Source organism: Ambystoma mexicanum, chromosome 2q, assembly GCF_040938575.1.
Source record: "Ambystoma mexicanum isolate Mex_15411 chromosome 2q, UKY_AmexF1_1, whole genome shotgun sequence".
Classification (NCBI taxonomy): Eukaryota; Metazoa; Chordata; class Amphibia; order Caudata; family Ambystomatidae; genus Ambystoma; species Ambystoma mexicanum.
Genome location: NC_090924.1, coordinates 1,281,776,836 through 1,281,798,102, shown reverse-complemented (window position 1 = coordinate 1,281,798,102; position 21,267 = coordinate 1,281,776,836). Strand labels below are relative to the sequence as shown.

Here is a 21,267-nt window from a genome sequence, read left to right as displayed (position 1 = left end):
ATAGACCTCGCTTGGGTTAGCCAGGATCTGGACTCCTAAGTAGCTGATTCCCCTGGTCGTCCATTGTATTGCACACAGAGGGGTTACGGCTTCCCGGTCTTCCCGGGTCAGACCCACTCCCATGGCAGCTGATTTACGGAAATTGATGGCAAAGCCTGTGACCCTTCCATAGCTCGCTAGCTCAGCCAGGGCTTGAGGGAGGGAGGAACAAGACTCTGTGATTGTCAGTCAGACATTGTCTGCATAGAGGGCCAGTTTGTGGTTTGCCCTGCCTGATTGGAAGCATTCGATTGAAGGGTTCAACCTGATCCATTGGGCAAACGGTTCCATGATTAGTGCGAAGAGGAGCGGCGTCAGTGGGAATCCCTGTCTGGTTCCGCAGGTTAGGCTGATAGGGGAGGAAAGGGTGCCATTAACTCTGAGAAGGGTTTTGGGAGCTTTGTAGTTTGCCAGCGTCATAGTGCAGAATTCCGGGCCAAATCCAAAGGCCTCAAGGGTGAGCCTCATAAAAGTCCAATCCACTTTGTCGAACACCTTGGTTGCGTCCAGGGCCAGAAGCACCAGCTCCCGGGAGTCTCGGGAGGCAAGTTCCACCAGGTCTAAGGCCCTCCGGATGTTGTCGGCCATGGAGCTGTGTCTAAGTAAGCTACTCTGATCAGCATTGATTATCTCCGGCAAGAACTGAGATAGTCGGGTTGCTAAACTTTTAGAGTATATATTAGCATCTATGTTGAGCAGGGTGATGGGTGTATATGACGCAGGGTTCTTCGGATCGCTTCCAGGTTTAGGTAGTAAGACCGTAATTGACTCCTGCATGGACGGGGTTATAGTGACCGTGGTCCTGAATGAGTTAAACAACTGTACCAGAGGCGCTAATAATTGGGGTTTGAAAATCTTGTAAAACCTAGTTGTATATCCATCTGGGCCAGGGGCCTGGGATTTAAGGGCTTTTATTGCCTCGTCCACTTCCTCATCGGTAATCGGCGCCTCCAGAGAGTCACAGGCTGTTCTTTTTAGCCGGGGAAGCGCTGCATTCTGTAGGTATTCCCTCTGTTCCTTCATGTCCCGTACCGGAGCGGTCATCACCTGGGTCAGGTGGGCCATTGCGAGCTGTAGTTTGTCCTGGTCAGCGTAATGGACTTTGCCTTGTTGGTCCCGCAGGCCACGCAGGCAATCGTGTTATTCCTCTTCGCCTTGGCAAGTTTGGCCACCAGTAACTTGTTCGCTTTGTTGTTCTTAGCATAATAAAACTGTTTAGCTTTTGCCATTTGGTGGGCAGTGTGTTCGGCGTAGTGGGCTTTGATTTTTTTTTGCGCTATCCGGATGGCCCGCTGAGTTTTAGGGGTCCAGCCCTTCTCCTTATGGGTCCTTTCTGCTTTTTTAAGTTCTTACTCAAGACCCTGGCGAGTTTGTCGTTTATGCCTGTGATAGGCCGCTCCTTGCGCAATCAGTTCTCCCCGCACTACTGCCTTCATTGCGTCCCAATTGTTGGCGGTGGTGGTGTCTTCGCTGGGGTTTTCCTTAAAAAAGTTGGTGATCGTGGTTGCGATCGCGATGTCTTCTTTTTGCTTTCACAGATGGCGCCCGAATAGGGACCCTCAAGATTGATGCCAGCTCGATGAAGGTTGACGCAGGCTATCGGACCGGGATCAGACGGTGTAAAAAAAGGGGCCCCTTTCTGAACGAGACGCGACACCTCAGCAGCGCTGCACGGCCCGATCCCTGGACGGTGAGCATGCGGTCCGAGTCGGCATCTTGACGAGGGTCCACTTATCGAGGCGGGCAGATTTGCCGAAATCACCAAACACGAGATAACATTTGATAGAGAAAACTTTGTAATCCGATTGGATCTCCTTAGGATTGATCAGGTGAGTCGTGACCCGATTCTTAAGTATCCTGATAATTTGTTTTGGGGCATTGTTCTTGCAAGTACAATTATTGACCAGGTAACACCAGTATTCTGATATGCCTGGGAAATTGTCTACCTGCTTCAGGGCGCTATTCCGCAGCGATAGACAATCTTTGGAATTTAGCCGTCCGGCGCCACAGGAGGGGTCGCCGGCTCCTACTATGTACTGTAAGCATAGCATTGGTAGTATGGTGTTTAATGATATTTGGCACAGACAAACTAGACATGCTTCCGAACTTCAGTAGTGGTATGGTAGTTTTGAAATTCCTCGTACTGAATACTTAGAATCCATTTTATTAAAGAAAAAGGCTAGACCTGCAGCATTTGATATATTACAGAATTGGAAAAAAGAAGCTTTACAGCAGCTTAAGAGTAGAGAAAAACATGCTCGTCGTCATAAGACGAACACCGAAAAGGCGTTGTTATATGACCAAGATAAACAGTCTGAGTCAGCTAAGAATATGGATAGGGCTTTCTCACTTGGCATCCAGAACATTTATCCTTCTAAAGACTTTCATGTTTCCGATGAACTTATCGATAAGTTGTTAAATGAACAAAGGCCTGGTGCCACTGTGCCACCTCTGTACGACCCTCCATCGAATCCCTACCTTAACGACCCAGCCCTGTGGCTCAAGCACTTTGCAACCAAACCTACACCAAACCTCCCATGTACACTACAACATAGGAATATCAGACTTAGATCTAGACTACCCAGACTACCCTGTATTCAGCGCAATCACTCCGCTCCTCCACAGCCCAACCTACCTGTAGCACCCAGCCCCCCCGTCCACCTCACCTACCTCAGCGCTAAAGGGAGCACTTATTAACGCAAGATCCCTTACGGCCCATGCCCTTGACATCGCAGACCTCATCACTGTCCATAACCTTGACTTCCTAGCCATTACCGAAACCTGGCTACATGATGCCTCTGGCCCACTCCTCGCCTTATCCCTACCCAAGGGTTATATCATTATTAGAAATGACCGTCATTCCAACTCGTCTAAAGGAGGAGGAGTCGCTTTCATACATAGCGACAAGATCACTATGAGAGCTGCCGACAACACACAATTCAGCTCTGCAGAATCACTATCAGTGAAACTTTCCCTCTCTCCCACCAACACAGCAACACTCCATCTTGTATACAGACCTCCAGGTCCACTGGGCTCGTTCATTGACGATGTTGCTTCCACCATGTCGGCTAATACCAAGCCGAATTCCCAGATACTGCTATTAGGTGACTTCAACCTCGGCCTTTCTGATCCCAAGGACCACATGGCCTCTGAAGTTGACACTACCCTTTCCAACCTAGGCTTCCAGCAGCGCATTCGTGATCCTACACATAACAAGGGTAGAAATGCTCGACTGGTTAGCTGACCTAAATTGCAATACCAATGTCATCTCCAACGCTGCTTGCGCGTGGTCTGACCATCATGTTATCACCTTCCTCCTGCCAGCCACCAACCCCCAGTCCACACCAACTATAGCCCCTGCTATACCCACCAGAAAAAAAAGGATATCACCAGGGAGAAACTGCTTCCTCTCATCCTCCCTTGCTTGAACACTTTCGCTTCACAGCATAAGGACAAGGACCCCACTGTTTTAGTAGACGCCTTCAACAGCCTGATGATAAAAGCCATTGAGAGCATAGCCCCACTAAAAATTCGCAAAGCCAAACAACAGTCCCACCTAAACTATTGGTTCACTCCAGAGCTTAACGCGCTGCGCAAAGAAAAGCGCAAGGCCGAAGCCCGCTGGAAAAGTAATCCCAGTCCAGCCAATAAAGCCTCCCTACTGATCACCTCTCTCAACTATAAGGAGGCCATCCTTCAAGCTAAAGAAGAGACTTATAATTCACACATATCCCAAGCAGAATCCAACACAAGAGAATTATTTAAAATTCTCAAAGAATTAGAATCCCCCTCCCCTGCCCCTGACGTGTGCACCAAAGACAGCACTTGGTGCAATAATATACAAAACGCACTTCTCAACAAAATAACCACTTTGCAATCCAAAATCAACGCCAAACAAAACTCCCTCCACACTCCTATATTTAGCAATACCCTGCCACCTAAAATAACCACCCCTGATTCCCCGGTGCCATTCAGCTTCACACCACTCTCTGTTCTGGAGGTTGAAAAAATCATCTGCAACTTAAAACCCTCCAACTGCCAAGGGGACGCATGTCCAGCCCAGATCATCAAGGAATCAGCTCATGACCTCGCACCTTTTATTACCACATTTATCAATGCCTCCTTTCAATCAGGAGTGGTCCCTAACAACTTGAAGGATGCATGGGTCATCCCCCTCTTAAAAAAACCTAGCTTAGATCCGGAGGTCCCAACCAACTACAGGCCCATCACGCCGGTCCCATTTCTGCTAAAAATCTCAGATAGAGCAGCGTATGTTCAGATACAGAACTACCTGGAAACGAACAATCTACTAGGCATGAGACAATCCGGCTTCAGACCTAAGCACGGTACAGAGACAGCCCTCCTAGATCTGAAAACCCAAATTGAGGACTTTAAAGACAAAGACAAACTAGCCCTGCTATTACGATTAGACTTATCTGCAGCCTTCGATTTGGTCAACCATCAAATCCTCTGTCACCACCTGAAAACGGCCGCCCACTTCTCCGACAAGGCCACTAACTGTAACGCTCACCTGACTCCCACGGAGGCGCTGGTCTGGTCTGGGTTGCTCTGGCCTCTTCAAACATGATGCGTAGAATTCGGACCACCGATTGAACAGGACCCCCAAATCTTGCTTGTCTGGCCCGTAGGAATATCCTTCTGCAGATGAGAAAGGGGATTAACTGTCTGCTGAATAATGTGCTTGCTCCCCCCCTTCCCCCTTCTTTTTCCTCTGACTTCCTCCAAAACGCCCGGTTTAAGCTCACCTTATGGTTTGGAAGGATGAACTCTCCATCCTGCTTCTGGTGCAGGGGCGCGCGTTCGTCCAGTTACTTCACTGGTTTTCAGAATGGCGCTGGCAAATCCACTTGACTTTACTGAGCGATACGCCGTAAGTATGAAGATGCAAAAGTTCAAGTGTGAGCCTCCTTTTATGTTGTCTTTTTCTGTCCTTTTTTTCAGGTGCAGAACCAAGGCGATGCGTTGAGGGGTTAAATTGCCGGGGTAAAATCAGGTGAGTCAGTGATGAGGGCGACCCCTCTAAATGTCTTTATAATTCCCCAGTAATGTCTTTTGTCCTTTCCCCATAGGGGCCGGGGTGCGGTACCTGCCAGAGATGTGGCGCCGACCTGAGATGTGGAATGGCTCACCAAGAATAGCCGGTAAGTAAAATGGCTGAAAATCCGGCTTTCCTATTGTGTTCCCTTGCTCACCTTTTGTCTCTTCTTCTCTCCCTTAGGTGCGGTGCAGAGATGTGGTGACCGGCACTGAGAGCCGCGATGGAGCCGTGCGGCGTCTCGGGAACAGGTGAGTGAAGCGCGGCGCTGCAGCGAGCAACGCGGTGCTTTTAAATGGAAGTCTTCCTTCAGGAATGCTGTCGTGAAGATTCCGGATGCAGGTAAGAAGGTTGAAATAGTTCTTGGTTTTCACCTTTCTCTTCTCTTATTCCCTTACAGGTGTTCCAGGTTCGAGGCGGGCGTGGCTGGAGTCCAGGTGCAGGAGCAGACACGGTGAGCGTTCAGCTGCTGGGATGCAGAACAACGCGAAGCACGTGTGGCTGTCCGGGTGTGGCTTAAATAGCCTTGGAAGAAGTTCCAGGTGAGTATTCTTCCACAGCCCCACCCAAGTAACAAAATAGTTCCTTCAGAAAAATAGTCCCTCCTAAGCCTCATTTGGCTTGGTTCTTCTTGCAGCATGGTCTGCATCAGGTGAGTGTGCAGCATGGTCTGCTTCAGGTAAGTGCACCAAACACTTACCTATATGAGCCTGGCGCCTATGGCGCCAGGACTGATGTCCACCATGAGCCTGGCGCCAACGGCGCCAGGACAGAGTCCAAAGAGCCCCTATAAAGGGCCGCTGGGCTTTTACCCGGGGGCGTGATGCCTGCTCCCGGGGGTGCTGGGCCTGGCCTGGTGCTCCGGGGGTAGGCATCATGACACTAACTGGATTCAATCCTTCTTGGATAACAGACAGATGAGGGTATTCTCCCCTACCACCGCGGCCGGCCCTGCACCAGTCCCTTGCGGAGTCCCCCAAGGATCGTGTGTATCCCCTACCCTCTACAACGTTTTCACAAAACCCCTGTTTGATGTGCTCGACTATCTGGGTGTCACCTACACTAACTATGCCGATGACACTCAGATACTCATCCCCATCACGGGCAATTACACGGTAGACTCGAAATCCTTAAATGACATATACCTCGTCATCCAAACTTGGATGGCACAACATGAGCTCTGTCTCAATGACGACAAGACAGAGCTCCTCATCCTAGGCACACAGCAAAGACTTAACAAGCTGAATCCAATGTTCAGCTCCTTTAATATCGACGGAAATTCCATAAGAGTTTCCAAAGATACCAAAACGCTCGGAATCTACATCGATTCCACCCTCTCCCTCCACAGACAAACGAATGCAGTTGCGGCTGCCGCTGCTTACACCTGCAAGTTGATCACAGCATGCCGCCCTTTTCTTTCCACTCATAACTGTACAATCCTTGCTAGAACTTTGGTCATGTCCAAACTGGACTACTGCAATGAACTGTACCAAGGCACTAATCAAGGCAATTTAGAAAAACTCCAGGTCATACAAAACAACGCCATCAGAGCAGCCCTTAATATCCCTAGATCAGCCCACATCTCGGAAACCAGGAAGAACCTCCATTGGCTTTCAGTCACCCAAAGGATCTCTCTAAAATCGCTTGCCCTGACCTACAAATGCATGAATAACCTGCCCCCATCTACCTCTCCTCACGGTTCACGCAGCATACCCCATCTCGATCTCTAAGATCTACCCTCAACCAGAGCCTAATGATCCTTAGATACAAACTCCAAACAGCCGGTGGATCCAGCTTCCAAGTTCTGGCAGCCAAATTGTGGAACTCTGTCCCCCCTACTATCAGAAACCTTCCTTCTCTGAATTTTTTCAAACACAAAGCCAAACATTGGCTAGTCACATCTGATGACTAAGCTGCACTCTGAATACTTGATTACCTATGTATATATGTACAAACTACCAATGTGCTTGATTACTATGTCAATTTAAATGTTACCTGAAATGTAGTAATATTATGTAACCACTGTTGCTAAGATATGCGCCCGGTAGCCTCCGGGCCTGGTTTGCGCTATACAAATAAAACAAATACAAATACAAATACGTTCCTCTCCCTGCTGGTTTCCTCTTCCTGCTGTTATTCCTCCTCCTGCTCCTCCTGCTGCTCCTATCATTCCTCCTGTTGTTCCTCTTCCTCCTGCGGTTGGTCCTCCTTTCATAGTTGCTCCTCCACCTGTTCCTCAACTTTTTCCCGCTGCACCGGTGTTAATTCCTCCATTGACCTTGCCTGCTCTCCCTCTTCCAAGTGGTCCTGCACCGCTTGTAGTAGATCAGGGAGCGGGATCGAGGGTTGTTACTCGCAATACTGTACCTCCAGAGAAGAAACGTGAATTGATTGCATGGGCTAAGCATTGTATGGAGGAGGGTGATCGAGCTAATGTTTTTGCCACACTTTCTAATATGGATAATTTTCCTGAGAAAAAGGTTTTTATTGAGGGATTAGGTATCCACTTGTGTGTAATGTGGGATAGATTAGACAATACAGATTTCCCACAAGGGTTGAGGGATCTGAACACTTTAGCGTTTTCTAGAGACACTGCAGAGAAAGTACAAGAGCATGCTGAGAGGGTATTTGAGTATAGAAAGGAGTTGGAAAGGTTACAGAATGAGGATGAAGATGAAGATAGTTTGGGCATTATGTCTGTGCAGAAGCGATTCCTCCCTTGTCATAAATCGATATCTGAGGAAATGCGAATTTGCGAATTTGCATGAAAGACGCGATTAGATGGATCTCAGACACGTCGATAACTCCAGTTGAAGTATATTACATGTATAGTCAGTACAGGTAATGGTAGAGTACCCACAGGATGAGTGTGTAAAAAGAAAGATTTGTTGTCCTGCAGAGTTATTGAGTATTTATAAGAGAGCTTTTTCACTTGACACCTCTTCGGCTGCTTTAGCGCTCGATTTGGCTCTGCTGCTTAGTAAGCGTTCGGAGTTGCCTACTTCTCAGTTGCCTATGAGAGAGGTTCCTCCGACACTTGTCCCAAAAGTCGAGGCTCCAGCGGATATCGGAATGGGTGTGCAGGCCTATGACATTCCTGCAGATTATGTGTCGCAGTTTGTCTATGTCCTGTTCTCAAGACAGGAAGTGAACACCATTAGGCAATCTATTCCCAACATTAAGATAAATACGACAGGGTTCTATAAAGAAATAGAATCTGTTTTGCAATCCTCAGTATTCACCTTAAGTGATATTGATCTGTTATTTCCCCTGCCCGTAGATTTGTGGAAACAGGTTAGGACTATAGATGATGTAGCAGGGTTAGGAGATACATGGGCTAACATAATTAGACTTGATGGAGAAAGGCCAGCTGGTGAGAGACTGCCTCAGGTGATATTAACTTTACCTGACAGGATTGTTGCGAAATTAAAAACTATAATTCCTGAACAAAAGAATTATCTGGGACAATCTTACGGCCTGTGTCCAAGGGAAGTCTGAGTGTGCTACCGAGTTCTTTAATCGGTTCGAACAGGTATTCTCGGATTTCAGTGGACAAGACTTAGGCACAGAGTCTGGGAAAAGATTATTCGTCGACAAATTTGTGCGAGGATTGCTGCCTGACATCCAGTCGCAGATGATGTCTTCTGAGAGCGCTTGGCAAGCGAAGTCTCAATCTGAAGTACTGCAAATGGTTCAGTACTATGAGAATCGCGTCAATAATGAAAAGGAAAGAGTCGAAAAGAGAAAAGGCGATTTGAAGCCAAAAGTATTATTACAGCAAATTGTTAGTGGCCTTAGAGGGGGTAGTTCACAAATTAGAGGTCAGTATGTTCCACAAGGAAATGTACCCTGGGGTCCCGTAAACATTAACCAATGTGCCTATTGTAAGCAAGAGGGTCATTGGCGTGCACTATGCCCGGTCCTTTTACAAAGGTCAAATAACACATTTGGGAATATGGGTAGACGACCCAGAGGTCGCCAGGGGGTAGGGGGCCCTGGTAGAGGTCAGTTTGCACAGGATTCACAGCAACCTTTTTCACAGGATAATCAGGCACCAAGTATGGATACTAGAAACATATTCGATCATCCTTCTGCTGCTTACCTCTCTGAAGAACTTCCTTTCAATGACATTTTGTTTCATTAGGATTGCCCAAAGCAGGGTTTGGAACCAACGCCTATTCTCGTTAATCAGAAAGGTCCCTACGTTGAAATGATAGTGGGAAATAATAAGCATCTATTCTTGATACATACAGGGGCACAGAAATGTTCCATTGATCATTCTTGGGTTCCAAACATTCCACTGTCAGGGAAAACTAATGTTTCTGTAGGGTTTTATGGCACACCAGTTGTCTGTCCGGTTTCTTTGCCGGTACCTATTTCTTTGGGTCCCTTTACGGACCACTGTCCATTCCTTTTGACTTCGAATTGCGGAGAGAATTTGCTGAGGTTGAATCTGTTGACGGAATTAAATGCAGTAATTTATTGTTCTTCTGACGGAGTGCGTTTGACGATTTCACCAGAGCAACTTTCTGTCTCCCAATTCTTGGCTAGACCTTTGCCGCCGGAATTTAGTGCTGTTCCAGATTGTTTATGGGCAATTGACGACAATGATGTCGGTGTTTTGCAAATTGAGCCTGTTAACATTGTCTTGAAACATGGAGTAAAGCTGCCACGTATCCCACAATATAAGATTTCAGTCGAAGGTGAGCAAGCTTTGAAATGCATCGTCTCCGATTTTGTGCATCGAGAGGTGATTGAGGAAATTGCAGGTAGTTTATACAATAGTCCGATTTTACCCGTGTACAAAAAAGGCGATAATGCAATTCCTTTTTGTTTCATAATTGATCTACGTGCCATCAATAAGATCGTCTCTCCACAATTTCCAATTGTGCCCGATGTGACGGCAATATTAACTATGATCCTGGCTTCAGCTACTCACTTTAGTGTTGTGGATCTAAAGAATGCTTTCTTTAGTATTCCTATACACAAGGACAGTAGATACTTGTTCGCGTTCACCTTAGGGGGACATTTGTTTACCTTCACCCGTGCACCGCAAGGTTACACGGAATGTCCTAGCATTTATAGTAGGGCTTTGAAAGAACAGCTTGATACCCTTGAGTTGCCCTCTACTTGCACACTGCTCCAGTATGTTGATGACTTGTTGTTAGCCGCTGACTCAGAGAGCGCTTGTAAGGAGGGCACTGTGTTATTGCCTATTCACTTGGCTAAACATGGACACAAAGCTTTGCTTAAAAAATGTCAATATTGTTGCCAAGAGGTTGCCTATTTAGGCAACCTCCTGTCAAAGGAGGGAAGAAGATTGACAACTGAAGGGATAAAACTCATTTCTAGCATGTCTGTCCCAAATACACAGAAAGAAGTTAGAGCCTTGATAGGTATGGCTTCTTACTGTAGGCAGTGGATCCCCAACTTTTCGTTAACGATTAAGCTGATGTTGGCTCTGACGAAGAAGGGCATTTCTTCGCCATTGCCGTGGAACATGGAGCACCAGCGTGCATTTGATTTGCTCAAGACTGCATTGTGCTCGGCACCGGTTTTGGGCACACCAAATTATGAAAAGGCCTTTGTTTTGTTTGTGCATGAATGTGATGGATGTGCTTTGGCTGTATTAACGCAGGAACATGGAGGGAAGAATAGGCCATGCGGTTACTTTTCTTCCGCCCTTGATCCCATGGAATGCGCTTTGCTAAGATGTTTGTGAGCTGTCACTGCTGCTGCTGCGTCTGTAAAACAGAGTGAGGGAATGGTCCTAGGCCATGCTTTAACCCTGATGGTACCTCACTCTGTAGATGTTCTACTGAACAGAACTCAAACACAACACCTCACTTCCGCACGGTTGACGAGATATGAATTGACCTTGTTTGCACCACATATTCAAATTAAGAGGTGTTGTGTTCTTAACCCACAAGGGGAGCTGTTTTGCAAGGGCTCCTGCTTCAAACATCCGGATGGTACATCCACAGCTGCTTATGCAATCACTACATTGAGCACGGTCGTGCAAACCAAGAAAATCACACGCATAACTCTGCGCAGGCCGCATAGATTATAGCATTGACCTGACCTTGTGAAATTTACAAAGGGCTTACAGTAAACATATATACTGACAGTCAGTACGCCTTTGGGGTGGTCACAATTTCGGTAGACTTTGGTCAGAAAGAGGGTTCTTAACTTCACATGGTACAAAGATCCAGCGTGGCTCCCTGATAGTACGACTGCTCTCAGCGCTTGCACTCCCTACTCAGGTAGCTGTTGTAAATTGCGCAGCGCATCAAAAGATTGTAGATAATATAGGAAAAGGTAACGCTTTCGCTGATCAGATAGCTAAACAGACTGCCACCAATCTCTCTGCAGACATGCACACTACAAGGGAGGTCGCAAATGCCTATGCAATGGATGAGGGTGTTGACTCTGTAAGGGATATCCAAGCCGATGCCACATTAGAAGAGTCTAAGAAATGAGCTGAGGGCTTGGGGAAACTCTATGATTATGGGTGTTGGGTGGTCAGAGTTGAAGGGAATTGGTTACTTCCTGACGCGTACATTATGATGATGGTTGTTATGGCTCATGGCCCTACACATATATGTGCCCGCAAGATCACAAACATGTTGGAAAAACTATGGGTAAACGATAAAATCTCTAAAGTAGCTGAACGTTTTGCTCAGCGGTGTATGATCTGTTTACAGCATAATGTGAGAAAGGGAACATCAACCCCCAGGGGATGTTTTGGTCCACCTTCTGTCCCCTTTGAGGTTATCCACTTTGATTTTATTGAAATGGAACGATGCAACAACCTGAAGTACGTATTAGTTGTCATCTGTGCTTTTATAGAAATGGGTTAAGGCTTTTCCTGTTAAAGACGCTACAGCCATGACTACTGCAAAAACTATGTTAAAGGAATATTTCCCGAGGTTCGGGCTACCTAGAGTCATTTGGTCAGACAATGGTCCACATTTTATCGCTGCTGTAATTCTGCAGATATGCGCGGGATTACAGATCGATAAACGGTTCCATTCAGCCAGACACGCTCAGAGTGTCGGACTAGTAGAAAGACACAATGGCATCATCAAAAACAAGCTCGCTAAGACGTGTGCCGGCACCAAACTAAAATGGCCGGACGCCTTACTGATCGTGTTGTTATCCATGCGTACAACCCCTCAAACTAAGACTGGGCTCGCTCCCTTTGAGGTGGTAATGGGGAGACCTGCTAATATCTGGAATCTTCCAAAATGTCGTTCTTTGAGAAATGTTGAAAATATACTTCTTTCAGATTACTGTAGCCAGTTGACTAAAAATGTGTATCTGATTTATAACCAGGTGCGAGAGGCTTTATCTGTTAAGTACGAGGGCCCATGTCACAGTATACGTCCAGGGGACTGGGTCCTCACAAAAGCATTCAAACGATCCTCTTGTCTCGTGCCTCGCTGGAGGGGCCCACATCAGGTCCTACTGGTCACACAGACGGCGGTGCGGGTGGCAGGACGAAAACACTGGATCCATGCATCACATGTCAAACGGATTCCACACCCTGTGCCGCAGGTTACAGAAGATACAGAACCCCTCACCAGTACTGCAACCAACGATCCTGAAGCAGTAAGTGGCATCGAGAATGTGTCAGGGAATCTCCCTGTTCCTGTGAGGTCTGGGGAAACAGCCATTTCATCCCCACAATCTTCAACCATTTTGTTTCCAGAGGCGATCCCCAATTGTGCCTCTAACCTTACTTCCGTTCATTCGCCACTTCCAGTGGGAAGTGACGACACGTTGTTGACAGATCAATCAGTACCAGGGATCGCACGGTACGATCTGCGTTCAAGGAAATAGACTTATTGTACGGTTTGGCTGTGCGCTTGGAGAAGAAGAACTGTTCGAGGGCTTGCTTTCTGGCCCGGTTAATTGTTTGAAAAAGGGGATTCTGTTGGCCAGGGTTTGTGGAAGGACTAAGAAGACGCTCGGCCTGGAGGTGGCCAGCTAAAAACATTGGTGTTTTTTCATTTGAAGACTACAATGCCTGCAACTGCTCCCGCTTGTATGGAAAATGGAAAAGACTGTGTGACCAGCTATGGGAATGAACATTTGCCTTAGTGGGCCCCGAAAACGTACTGCTGCACTGTGATAATGTTAATTGGTTTTATAATAGTTATTGTTTTAGGCTTCTGGTATCTAGAAGAAGTACAACCGCTTGAAAATGTGTTGCCGACTGAAAATGTAACTACTGTTTCTACTCCTTTCATGCACCTGGACACTCTATATCCTAGGGATTCTCAACATAGACAGAGATACCATAACAACACGCTATTACTTATTATGAATGCTACACATGCTATCTTTAATAAGTCCAACTGTTGGGTTTGCTCGCATTTGCCGCAACACAGGGATAAGGGGCTAGGTTGGTATATTCATCCACTACCTTTGACAACTGCATGTTATGCTTCTCTAAGAGCACTATTCTTTGGTCGCTGGAATGATAGCATCTCGGGGAACTTTGATGGGACTAACTTGAACCAGTTCGAAAAACGTGTTCTGACTCCCTTGGGATACTCGCTCTTCGCAAATAGGAGTAAGCCTAATGTTGTTTCTATTAGGCCTTCTGATAGACTGTCTCGCCCTTTTCAATCCTTGATCTCTTTCAAAATGGCTCCTATAGGCAATAAGGATGCCACGCCTCCTTCCTACACTGTTAACCATAGCCCCAATTCAGTTTCTTTCTGCATACAGAGGAATGGTACTTAGTCAATGGGTGATTTTAAAGGTTGCGCCAATGTTGCGAATTTGATTGGGGAAGACAGACCTTTGTATGTAGGCGAACCTGTCTACTTTGTTTGCGGTAATGTAGCATTTCCATGGTTACCCAGGGATTGCAGGGAACTTGTTATTTAGGGATCCTGTTACCCGGGGTATTCATAGCCAGTACTGTAGAGGTTTCAAAGGCTCGTCCACAGCGGGACGAGGATGGTGACATTTCAGCACAAATTCTGGGAGATGTAGCTAAGTCCTTTGTGCCATTTTGGGGACAAATAATGAATTCTGAAGACATCAGGAGACTAGCAAGAGTACTGGAGAGAACCATCAACCAGCCCACAGACATACTCTATAATATGACGTTAGAACAGGAAACAATAAGATTGGTAGCCCTTCAGAACCGGATGGCATTAGATGTCATCCTGGCTGAACTTGGAGGGGTATGTAAATTAGTGGGGTTCCGCTTGCTGTATTTTCGTGCCAGACTCCTGCCCAACTATTTTCAAAGCAATACAGAACTTGCATGTCTTAAGTTCAGAAGTGCATGTACCTGAAGGGAACTGGGATCTTAGCGCCTGGTTCTGGAACTTCTTGCGATCTTGGGTTTGGAAGCTACTCTCTGTCTTGTTGATCATTTTAGGAATCTTGTTGTTTCTTTGTTGCTGTATACAGTGTCTTCCTGGTATATGTTCGATTTTAGGGGGATGTTGCGCACAGGCAATGGCTAGATTAGGACACAAAGTATACGCCCCAGATAAGAATTCCAATGAATATATGTTGAAGGAAATCCTGGTAACCGATCTAATGGCAATTGATATCTCTGATAGTGATTCAGGGTGTATGGACGTTGAAACGTGGAGCTGCTCATAAAGTGACTAAAAATAGTTTAGCAATTGTCTTAGGCCAAAAGGAGGGTTTGTCGAACGAGAAATCATATTGTACCACCTTTACTGTATATTTTGGCCTAAGCCCAGTCGCTCTGTGAGGAAATCCGCGTTGCAAGGTCCTGACCTTAGATCAGTAATAGCCGCCATTTTAGGTTCATCTGCCATTTTAGATTCTCTCTCTAAAGTCACCCTGTGTTCTAAGATGGTGGACAATGTCGTTTGGAATGTAACATGGTCGTCTTGACCCCTGTGTACAAGTTAATGTATAAACTGCATGCAGGCCAAATGTTAGGGTCATGAACTGAGACCTTGTCCTTCGTTGACCTGTGTGTAGAGGATTACCTGTGCCAACTATGCTAATCCACAAGCACATGTTAAACATAATGTAGTCAAATACCGAAATGTGAACATTTGTTTAAACTGCATTGTATAAAGATATATGCGAAGGATCAATGTGAAATCCGAAGATACACTGTTTCTATTGTAACTTATTGTGAATGTATTAGGAATAATCCATGAACATATAGATGAATGAATTAAGGTGTGAACTCGGCACGAACCCTAGATCCGTGATGTATTAACTTGCAGGTGGGCTGGACATCATCTTTTGGACTGTATAAAAGGTGCGACTATTCTAATGTACAGTCCCACTCACTACGCACACCGAACAGGGCTGGTACCCGCTGTGTCGTACTGGGGGGCCTGATAGCTATCTGTTGCTTTGTCCTTTGAAACTGTTCAGCATAGAATAAAGATCTCTGTATCTTTCTTTGTAACCCGCGTTTGGTGTATTTCTTTTTGGGGTACTCAGCCGCGATATCTTCTTGTTGTTTTCACAGTTCCATATAGACTACTTCATCTTCGTGTGTTTTACCTGCAGGTTCCATATAGACTGCTTCATCTGTGTGTGCTTTACCTGTAGGTTCCATATAGTCTGCTTCAGCTTTGTGTTCTTCTTTTCCTGCAGTGTTTGCGCGATATGATATGATATGGCATTTGTAACGCGCCTATACACAAGTGTTTCAAGGCGCGACGAGGCAAGGGAGCCGGGAATAAAGGGAAGACGGACAGTGATCCTACAAGGCCAGGTGTCATTCAGATTGCGCAAGTGCATGGGAGGGGGAACTGGGAAAGTGCAGGGGAGGGGGAACAGTGCAGTACATGGGATAAATAAATAGCAATAAGTAAAAGTACGGCCAGCAGGTGACAAGTGCAAAGGTAAGTGCAGACAACAGGTGTCAAGTGCCGGTAGTGGGACTTGTAGGGATACAGAAACAGTCCCCAAGTGCGGGCGAAGCCAGGAAGGCAGTGCAGCTGGCAGGGGGAGGGGACATGGGCCATAGCTCAGAAGGTGGCCAGGTAACCAGTGCAGTGTCAGATTCAGCCAGCAAGTCAGCAGGGGAGAGGAGGAGAAAAAGCAGAAGCAAAGAGAAAGGTTTTTGGTGTCTCCGGAACTGGAGATGATTCTCCTCAAGTTTCAGGCAGGCAGGGAGGCTGTTCCAGAGGGAGGCCCCAGCAGAGGAAAGAGATCTACCACCATTTCATTGCTTGGAGAAGCGACTGACCCCGAGGGAGTTGGAGGCGGCTGAGCGAAGGGCTCGAGAAGGAAGATATTTAGGAAGAGAGAGTTGAAGATATTGAGGCCCCAGGACCCAGAAGGCAGAGGGTTTTGAACTTATTCCTTGTAGCCACTGGGAACCAGTGCAGAAATGTCAGTCCTGGAGAGATACAATCCCTAGGTTTGAGGCCAAGGGCAAGTGTCACAGTGCTGTTTTGGATAAGTTGCAGAGGGCGGAGAGTAGAGGCAGGTAGATTTAGAAAGAGGCTGTTGCAGTAGTCCAGCCTGGAGAGAACCAGAGCTCTGGAGACGGTGAGCTTCTGGTGCAAGGAGAGGGAAGGAAGAATACCTCTGAGGAGGTGCATCTGGTAGTGTGACTTCTTGGAGACGTCAGAGATGTGAGGGGAGAAGGAGAGTGTGGAGTTGAAGATGACCCCAAGATATTTAGCCTCACAGATAGGAGCAGGGGGAGGACCAAGAGAGGCCAGCCAGAGAGTGACAGGAAAGGTGGGAGCGGGTGTGCTGATGAGGAGAATCTCAGTTATACTGGCATTAAGGCAGAGATCATTGGTGGCACACCACTCCTGGATGGCGGACAGACAGTCAGAGATGTGAGAGGGCGAAGAGGTGGCTGAGGGTAGCCTGAAGATGAGCTGGGTGTCATCCCCATAGCACTGGAAGTTGGGGCAGAGTGCGGCAATGCAGTGGGCAAGAAATGCCAGTTATTAGTTGAACAGCCAGGGAGAGAGGTGAGGCACCTGTGGAACACCACAGTTAGAGACAGAGATAGAGAAGAGGAAGGACCCAAGTTTGACCTGGGAGGGTCGATCAGAGAGGAAAGAAGTCAGCCACGCCAGGGCCTGACCAGTGATACCTAGGTTATCACGGAGACAGTTGAGCAGGATGGCATGGTTGACCGTGTCAAAGGCAGAAGAGAGATCAAGTAAGATGAGGACACAAGGGGTGTTGGAATCAAGGTTGGAGAGCAGGTCTTCGCCTGAGCTGTATATTTGTTTACCTGAAAGTTCTGTATTGACTGCTTTAGCTGCAGATCCTCATTTGCCTGTAGGTTTATTGTAAGTTAATTCACATGTGTATTCTCCTTGACCGTATGTTAATTTTAGGCTACATTACATGTTTATTGTCTTTGCTTGTAGCTTCTTTGCAGACTGCATCCCTGTGTTTCAAAATGGGCCTATGGGATCCATATGGGATGCTTCACCTGTGTATACTGATGTTACTGTAGGTTTCATGAAGGCATCTTCATTAGTGTATTATCATATACATGTAGGTTGTTCAAGACTGCCCCGGGGCGGTAGCGGTGCACGGAATAAATTAACATAACATAACATGATCTGCTTTAGATGTGCTTTCAGTCTGCTTATAGCTTCAGCGTCGTTTGTATCAGCCTTATATTCTCCTTTGTGTGCAGGTTCAATCTAATCTGCATCGGCTGTGTTTATTCCTTTACCCATATGTTCTGTAAAGAGTGCTTCTTCTGTGCATCCTCCTTAGCCTATATGTTCTCTATAGACTGCTTCAGCTATGTGTCCTCCTTTGCGTGAATGTTCAGAATGTACTGCTTTAGCAGTGTGTCCTTTGCCTGCAGGTTCTGTACAGACTGATTTAGCTGTGAATTCTCCTTTGCATGTAGGTTCTGCATGCACTGTATCAGCTGTGTGTCATCCAGTGTGTAGGTTTTATACAGACTTCTTTGGCTTTGTCTCCTCATATGATAGTAGATTCTGTGTAGACTGCTTCATCTGTGCATCATTTGCCCGTGGGACCTATATAAACTGCTTCAACTGTGTGCCCTATTTTGCCTGCAGGTTCTGTAAAGTCTGCTTCAGCGGTGTGTGCTCCCATGCCTGTAGATTCTATGTAGAAATCTTTATCTGTCTGCCCCATGCCTGTAGGTTCTGTATGAAATGCTTCAGCTGTGTGTCTTCTTTTGCCTGTAGGTTCTATGTAGAATTCTGTATCTGTCTGCCCTTTGCCTGTGGGTTCTATATGAACTGTTTCAACTATGTGCTCTCTTTTGCCTGCAGATTCTGTAATGTATGCTTCAGCTGTGTGTCCTCCTATGCCTGTAGATTCTATGTGGAATTCTTTATTGGTCTGTCCTTTGCCTGTAGGGTCTGTATGAACTGCTCCAGCGGTGTGTCCTCTTTTGTCTGTATGTTCTGTATAAACTGATTCAGCTGTGTGTCCTCCTATGCTTGTAGATTCTATGTAGAATTCATTCTTGATCTGTCTGCCCTCTGCCTGTAGGTTTTGTATGAAATGCTACAGCTGTGTGTCCTCTTTTGCCTGTAGGTTCTGTAAAGTCTGCTTCAGCGGTGTGTCCTCCTATACCTGTAGATTCTATGTAGAATTATTTATCTGTCTGCCCTTTGCCTGTAGGATCTGTATGAACAGCTTCAGCTGTGTGTCTTCTTTGCCTGAAGATTCTGTATAGACTGCTTCAGCGGTGTGTCCTCCTATGCCTGTAGATTCTATGTAGAATTCTTTATCTGTCTGCCCTTTGCCTGTAGGATCTGTATGAACAGCTTCAGCTGTGTGTCTTCTTTGCCTGTAGATTCTGTATAGACTGCTTCAGCGGTGTGTCCTTCTATGCCTGTAGATTCTATGTGAATTCTTTTTTGGTCTGCCCTTTGCCTGTAGGTTCTGTATGAACAGCTTCAGCTGTGTGTCTTCTTTTGCCTGTAGGTTCTGTATAGACTGCTTCAGCTATTTGTCCTCCTATGCCTGTAGGTTCTATGTAGAATTCATTCTTTATCTGTCTGCCCTCTGCCTGTAGGTTCTGTATGAACAGCTTCAGCTGTGTGTCTTCTTTTGCCTGCAGGTTCTGTATAGACTGCTTCAGCTATGTGTCCTCCTATGCCTGTAGGTTCTATGCAGACTGCTTCATCTGTGCAACCTTTGCCTGCAGGTACTGTAAAAATGGTTTCACCTGTGTGTCCTGACTAGACTACAGTTTCTGTATAGACTGCTGCAGCTGCCCTTCCTCCTTTGTCTTTAGGTGATGTGTACACTGTTTCAGCTGTGTGTCCCCCTATGCACGTAGGCTCTACATACACTGCTTCATCTCTGCATCCATTGGCTGTGGGTTGTGTATATCTGTTTCAGCTGCATGTCCTCCTATGCCTGTAGGTGTATGCAAACTGCTCCATCTGTGCCTCTTTGCCTGTGGGTTCTGTACAAACTGCTTCAGCTATGTACCCTCTTTTCCCTGTAGGTTCTGCATAGATGGATTCTGTTTCAGCCGCATGTCCTCCTATACCGGCAGGTTCTATACAGATAGCTTCATCTGTGCATCCTTTGCCTGCAGGCTCTTTACAGAGGGATTTCGCTGTGTGTCCTCCTTTGGCTGATGGTTTCATGAAACCACATTCAGCAGTGTATTCGCCCATACCTGTAGGTTTAGACTGCTTTAAATGTGCGTTCACCAGCAGTGTATTGACATTTATCTGTAGGCTCTAAATAGACCACGGCAGCTGTGTATCCTCCTTTGAATGTAGATCACGTGAAGGTGTCTTCATTAGTGTATTATCAAACACATGCAGGTCTTGCATAGACTGCTTTAGACGTGTATTCACTATAGCTACAGTGTAGCTCATATGTGCTTTATGTTCCGTTTTGTGTACAGATTCAATCTATAACGGTTTATTGAGAGGCCACCCTCAACACAGGGAGTTCCTTCCCTCGCCAATGAAGGTGCCACAAAACAAACTATTTAATGTCAGTTCTATTTTCAGCCCTATTTCCGATTCATCTCATGCCCATTGGATCCTTCCCCCTGAGCTGCCAATGAGCGAAGAACTAGGCCGGTGTACAGGAAATATATCTGTATTTATTTGAATTATAGTTAATAGAGATCGCATTAAACTACACACGCCACCGTCTTTGTGTTTCACAATTAAACTTCTTGTTACATAAATAAATCACACAAGCTGGTTGGGAAAAACACAAATCACAATACTTTACTTTCTACAGATTTCACTTCAAGAAATAATCTACGCTGGTCAATGATCAAAATCAATTTACATATGCAATGCTGTGCAATTTCGATGTTCCTGCATGCGTAAAAGGCTAGCAGTTTGGTTTGCAGATTTGTACAAATGCACATGGCAACTATTATTTCACCTGCACTTTTGCTTAAAAACAAACACAGGCTGACCCCCCTCCACTTAAAGTAGTGGTATTCAAACTGTTTTATGCTAAGCCCCACCTTGAGTAAAGATATTTCTGCTGAGCCCCACCTTGTCTAAAAATATTGTTGCTTTGCCTCCCAGATGCCATATCTGCTATATATTCTATTACAATCAGTCACCGTAATCCCTTTTTGAAGAGCCTCGCATCCCCCTGGGAATCCTTCGGGCCCCCTCTAGGGGGCCCAACCCCACAGTTTGAAGACCACTGACTTAAAGGCTTGTGTTAGGGAAACTGGCCGGAATAAATTAGGATGATTTGGGAATTTTAGGTTTCAGACCCCCTTCACTTAAACGCATGTGCTGGGGAAGCTGGATCAATCAAATTACCAAATTAAACTACAGACTAAAGTGTTCAGTATACACTGGGAATGAGCTTTGTTAATTTTGAATTTTAACAAAAATCACCCTGTTGTGTTCTGCTAAGAGGAATTAATTAAATTAATATTTTTGTTAAATAGGCTAAGGATCTACAGAGTTACCCCCATCCACTATACAGGGAAAGCAGGCAGGCAAGCAGACTCCCCCACCTTTTTGTTTCAAATAGTTCAATTCTAATTACATTAAAAACCTCTGTTTAAGGTTCAGGAAAGCCAGCTGCATTTCAGGACCCTCTTTGTGGACAAAGGGAGGGGTCTGGTCACACCACTCTCAAGGATGGTCCCCAGCCCTTCACCATGGGGCCCATTCAGTTTTTAGGCCTCCACAGCAATAGACAGCTCCACCAAGATACAATTTCAGCAATCTCCTCTGGTG

The 21,267-nt window shown here is 46.1% G+C and overlaps 1 protein-coding gene across 3 annotated transcripts in view; it reads right to left on the bottom strand.

Moving 5' to 3' along the window:
• The window catches only part of TMEM108 (transmembrane protein 108), a 1,101,397-nt gene that overhangs the window by 202,477 nt on the left and 877,653 nt on the right, over positions 1–21,267 (bottom strand). The window lies entirely within an intron of this gene.